Source organism: Adiantum capillus-veneris, chromosome 30 (assembly GCF_014529385.1).
Source record: "Adiantum capillus-veneris isolate H3 chromosome 30, ASM1452938v2, whole genome shotgun sequence".
Taxonomy (NCBI): Eukaryota; Viridiplantae; Streptophyta; class Polypodiopsida; order Polypodiales; family Pteridaceae; genus Adiantum; species Adiantum capillus-veneris.
Genome location: NC_140960.1, coordinates 43828516 through 43834800, shown reverse-complemented (window position 1 = coordinate 43834800; position 6285 = coordinate 43828516). Strand labels below are relative to the sequence as shown.

General features: G+C 41.6%; 1 pseudogene; it reads right to left on the bottom strand.

Annotated features, from left to right (window-relative positions):
* Window positions 1–4733: 4733 nt before the first annotated feature.
* On the bottom strand, window positions 4734–6038 carry LOC147417868 (uncharacterized; annotated as a pseudogene).
* Window positions 6039–6285: the final 247 nt, after the last annotated feature.

The window sequence follows — 6285 nt, the reverse complement described above, 5'->3', positions numbered from 1 at the left end:
CATTCCAGTTGAGGATGTTGTGAGTTTAACAAGTAGCACATGCCTTTGTTGTGACTCAGTCAAGTGCAGCTCATGCAAAGAGAGTGTAATCAAGTATTATGAAGCAAACCAAAAGCGCGCATATCGCGAGAGAATCAAAGAAAGGGAATCCAGAATTAAATAGGTCGATATTAATGAATTTCAACACCGCAAAATTACTGCACATGTGATCAAGTTTTTCAAGAAGTGCACAGAGGGTCTTGACAACAAGGCAAAGGAGGAAATCATCAAGAGAATTCTCAAGCATCAAGCATTGAGAGACCTGAAAATTCAATCTACAGGAGGTGAGGTTTCCAATGATGAGCAGAGGGTATTAATTAATGGAATGCACAACACTCTCAAGGTAATCAAGAGACCAAAAAGCTCGGTAGAGTTGTTTATTAAACGGGCAAGTATCATGATGGTTATGAATTCCACAAGCATAAAACCAAATATAGCAGCTGCATCGAGGCTTCTTGGTATCCATCGAAGGAACTTCTATGCAGCTAGATCTCGATTGAAACATAATCATACAGAACTACCATTGCATTTGTGTGGGCGACAACCATACACAAATAGTGTAATTATAGAGGAAGTGAAGGCCACAGTGGTGAGCTTCTAGACTCACAATACTCGCGTATCGCCCAACAAAAAGGATGTGTGTCAAAAGCGTATTGCACGCAAAGTATTCGATAAACACCCAGTGCATCTTCTTGAGCAACCCCACGTTTGTTTTGACTATTTAGGAACTACAAGCTTATTTTCATTGACAATTATGGCACTGGTTTGGTTGTACTTCAGTTGATTGTTGTACAATTTGCTTATTGTTGCACATTTCTTTAGACCTAGTAACTACCACTGCCAAATAGGTAGCTTACTATACATGACTGGTAGCTACCACTGTGATCCTTATAATTACCACTGTCAGACTTTGGTAGCGTCCATGTTGTCCTGGGTAAAGGTAGCTACTAGTATGATAGGGGTTGCTACCAATCTGCCATGGTGTTCTTGGTAAATTTGATGGCTACCACATTCAACCTTCTAGTTTACAGTCTCATAGTCATGATAAGGTAGCCACCAGTCTGATAGTGCTTTCTACCAGATTTCCATGGTAGTATTGGTGTACTGGTAGCTATTATTGTCAACTTGGTAGCTATCAGTATCCAGTCTGCCATGCAATCCTGGTGGAAGCTACCAGTTTGCCATGCAATCCTGGCGGAAGCTACCAATCTGCCATGAAAATCTTGGTGGAAGCTACCAGTTTTCCATGGAAATCCTAGTGGATTGGTAGCTAGCACTGTCAACATGGTAGCTATCAATGTCAACCTGGTAGCTACTCTTAGGTAGTCTGATAACAACCAGCCTTACAGTGCTACTCATGGTAAAGGTAGCCACAAGTCTTAGAGTGCTTCCTACTATTAGACTCAGGCTCTTGTAAATTTTCTCCTTCCACTCATCACAAAATATTAGTTACCATTCTGAGAGTAATAGCTTCCACTCTGCCATGCAATCTTGGTGGAAGCTACCAGTCTGCCATGGCAACCTTGGTGGAAGCTACCAGTTTTCCATGGCAATCTTGGTGGATTGGTAGCTATCTTTGTCAACCTGGTAGCTACCACAGCTAACCTGGCAGCTACCCTTAGGTAGTCTAATAACAAGCAGGTCTTAGAGTGCTTTCTACTATTAGACTCAGGCTCTTGTAACTTTTCTCCTTCCACTGATCGCAAAAGTATTAGTTACCATTCTTATACTAGCTCCCACTAGATTGATCTCAATTTTGCATATCAACAATAAGTTATGATTTTGCCAATAAGTGTATTGAATATCATTATTTAATGCAGGTAGAATTCTTTCTTGCCTTCAAACAAAGTCACCCAGAGGTACAAATTCACCAAAGGACATTTGAAAAACTAAAACCTTATTTTGTACGCAAGCTTTGAGATCGCTACAACTGCTTTTGCATCACTCATATTCAAATGTCATTCTTGAGGGATGCTGTAAACCATATAAGGCAGATTTCTTATGGTGTGCATGGGAAAGAGTGTAGTTGTCAATGTGATATTTGTGGTGCAGATTTGAAATGTAGTGCTCAGACAAATCAGTGCCCTAGCTTTACAAAGCTTTGGTAGTCAGTTTTATGCTCGAAGGCTAGCGAGTCAAATTTTTTTGCAGTGAAGTGTTTAATTGGCGAATGCTCTTCGTGTGGGCCTTCAAAGAAGCTACCAATTTTCTCGATTGAAGAGTTAAATGGTGCACGCATGGTAACAATTAAGATTTTTGAAGACCTTGAAGTTGGCAAAACAGATTCAGGGAAAAAGAAGAAAAGAAAGTTCTTTCTCACAAGGAGATGCAGTGCGGGCAGATTTTCATATTGTTCAAGGATCATCTGAGTAAGTTTATAAAGCACAATTTTGTTTACAGATGGCAGGCTGAGCAGTTTAAAGATTGTCTACGTATCTTCCCTGAAGATGTGGTAGTGTCAGTGGTGGATTTCACTGAAAATTACACTTTCAAAGAACAGAACAAGATCCAATCGATGCATTGGTTTTCTAGCCAGGTGACAATCTTCGTTCACATTACATATGTGAGGATTTCATGTAGTGTCCAAAAATACTATCATTTCTATATATCTGATGATAAAAGCCATGATACTCTTTTTGTCCAGCATTGCTTTATGCTCCATTATGGTTGGTTGAAAGAGCTAGGCATATCGCTCAAAGAACATTGGGTCTGGTCAGATGGAGCAACCTCGCAGTTCAAAGCAAAGAGGCCTTTTTATTTTGTTGCTCGATATGAAACTCTGACAAGTTTGAAAATGACACATCACTTTTCAGGTTCACGTCATGGAAAGGGGCGAACATGATGGTGCAGGTGCTGTTATTAAGAGGCATCTCACTAAGGAGCAGCTAAAGCCAGACTGTGTGAAATTACAATGTGCAGCAGATGTGGTGCCATTTTTGAGAGAAACCATTTCCAATGGTGCTACAGCCACGTATTCTTTGCAGGTATGACCAGTTACTCGACTGTTCTGGGAGGTCAAAGTAGGTGATGTGGATAGAAGCCAACGTCGGGATTGTAAATCTGTGCCTAATGCACGTGGTTACATTGTGTCAGCGGCTACTCCTTAACAAATGGAAAACTTCTTAGGTATCGGCAATTCTCATGCTTTTGTAGTGCTTGTTTGCAAGGCAGCTGGAGGAGGTGCTTGAACAAATCACACGTTTCTGATGGAATTATGTTACCCTTGAACCTACAGATGATGTCGAAGATGATGATGAGATTGAAGAGTTTGCATATGAAGGACACCATGATGCGTTGAGTGATACACTTCATGTTGGTGACAATTTTGCTGTTATAGCTCCTCATGACAATAAGGAGCTTATGGATTTATATGTCTTGAAATGTACAATAGAAAAGCCTCAAACTAAAGCTTTGCTAAGAGATGAATGGGAGAATGTTTGCAATGCAGGATCATTTGTTGTCAAAGGAGTTTGGTACGAACAAGCAAAAGAAAATCCTTATGAGTTCAAGCTATTAAATTCTGAGCCTGAAGCCACCTTGCAATCCCACCTTGTACGAGCTATTAAGTTCCCAATGCAGAAAGTGGGATGTACAAGAAAATTCTTACTTTCCTCAGAAATATATGAGGCTATTTACAATAGCACTCCTTTTGATGTATAACATTCCTAGTTCTAATCTAAGCTGCTTTTGATGGCCCTTCAACATCTTTTCTTTTTTTTTTTTCTTTGGGGGAATCTCCGTAATCTCTGTGCTGAGCATCACCTTGTTTTGCAATCGCTTGAATCATGTCTAAAATGCCTATGTGATATCCTGAGGCAGATAGCATGAACACTCTATCGAAAGCCTTTCCCTAAAAAAGGAGATAAGGGCAACTCCAGATGAGACTCGCACATGCAGCCGGCCATTCAAGGGTTCGATGCCCCTAACCAGACAGCCAACCGATGATGGATCTCGCACATGCACAGCAGGAGGTTGCTCAACGGTTGTGTTGACAGAGGATAAGGTCAGCTTTTGCAGGCCCGCAGCAGCAGGTGTTAGCAGTTTTTGCAGGCTCCTGCTTCTCTCTCGCCTTCGCCATTGGCACCGTTATAGCTGAACTTCGTGACAGGGGGGTCATCATGTTTGGGGCGATAAGGAGCCATTTAGAATAAGCGCAGGGGCGTGCAAATGTGGCATCACTTTTCGAACATTTGAGGCTGCATGTGCAAGTCCTAAGAGACAATGGACAGGTGACTCTGGTAAATGTTGAATACATCCGATGCATGAATGATCATGACCACTAGATCAACCCAAGTGCCCACCAGTACTCCCGTGTGTACATTAAGCCATAAGAAATAAATCATCTCCACAACAGACATAGAAAAATTAAACAAGTGTAGCTAAGTAGCTGCAAGGGTAGCTACTATGCAGACTGGTAGCTGCCCTTAACATTTCCTGGTATCGGAAGTTGTATTAAGTACTTGTAATTGTGCAACTGTGGAGGTGCAGTGATGAACAATGCAAAAACGTAAACAAGTGTACAAGTTAACAAAAGTTGCTTTACTACATTGAGCATTGGAAGCTGATTTACTACATTGTGTCATCATTACAAGTGAGAAAAATACTCCATAAGTCAGTAAATGGTTGACTGTTTACATCGCTTATCATGATTACTTGTCAGGATAATATATCTACCTATAATACTCTATACGCCACTACTTTAAGATCCTAATGCTCAGGTTATCGATCGGTCTCGGTAGTGCACAGTCCTCGGCATACTTGAGGCAATCTTCCGCACAAAGCCAAGCCGTGAGCCAAGATCTTACAGTTGTTGTAAGATATCCTTGAATCTCAGTGGGATTCTGATTTTCCATATTCTTCACAATGCAGAAAGTGCCTGGAGGATTCCACAACTGCTTGTACTGTGTGTCATCCACTAGAATTGTGGACATAGTAGTGTACTGACCTCTTTTCTCCTAGAAGTCACTTAGCTTCTTGTAAAATACAGGCTTTCCACCAGTTATCTTAAGTCTAGCATCTCTTACACAATCCTGCTGTGCAAGAATTTCCTTGAATTGGGGAAACTAATCAGGAAAGCAGGCACTCAACAGGTTTTATGGTTTAGTCTTCATGCAGCAGGTCCACACAAATACATCAAAGTGCACAAGGCATAATTCCAAGAATGCAGGTGCATCCCTTTTATACCCAACAAACACCCCTGCTATGTCTACAATTTCTAGATCATTCCAGTAGGCAGGCTTCAGTGAATGGTACCTCTTGTCTAATGAAGTCAGCTGGACACCATTAATATCAAGGATTAGAGTTGGCTTACTCTCAAACAATATGTTCCCAGGATCCTCCCATGGACGAGACACCGTCCCATCATCATTCCTAACATAATCTGCAACACCACCTGCACCTCCTCCATCCTCTCTTTGTCGAGACACCATGCCATCATTGTTCCTTACGTATTCTGTACCACCTGCGCCAACTGCACCAGCTACACAACCTGCATCACCACCTGCATCCATAGATGCATCACCATCTTCCTGAGGTGGTTCAGACTTTTCATTGGTAATATCCATGTCCTCACCTGCACCAACTGCCCCACCTGCACAACTTGCTTCACCACCTGCATCCACACATGCATCACCCTCTTCCCAAGGAGATTCATACTTTTCAATGATAATGTCTGTGTCTTTACCTGCACTGCCTGCACCAACTGCACCACCTGCATCCATAGATGCGTCACCATCTTCCCGAGGTGGTTCAAACTTATCAATTGTAATCTTCGTGTCATCATGTGCACCAACTTCACAACTTGCATCACCACCTGCATCCACAGATGCATCACCATTTTCCCTTCCTGGTTCAGACTTTTTCTTGATAATCCCCGTGTCCTCACCGGTGCTGAGGACAAAAAACTCCATGTTTTTATCCTCTTGGTCATCAATGCTACTATCACATGGGACTTGGCCCTCAACTCTAAATGAACCATCTACATCAGGAGGGTCTTTCATAGTAGACTGTGCTATCATACTTATTATGTGATCAAGATTGTCAATGTTGCTAGTGGCAGCATCTGAACATAAAAACAATAATGAGATAAACAACAATGATGGACAGGACAAAAAAAAATTGATTTTGGCTTTCTTAATTCATAGGAAATGGAGAATTGTTACAAAGCCAAAAACGGCGACAGGATTTAGGAAAAGAGCCAAAAATGGGGATAGGCTACAAAGCAAAAATATCGAGACTATGTTTGGA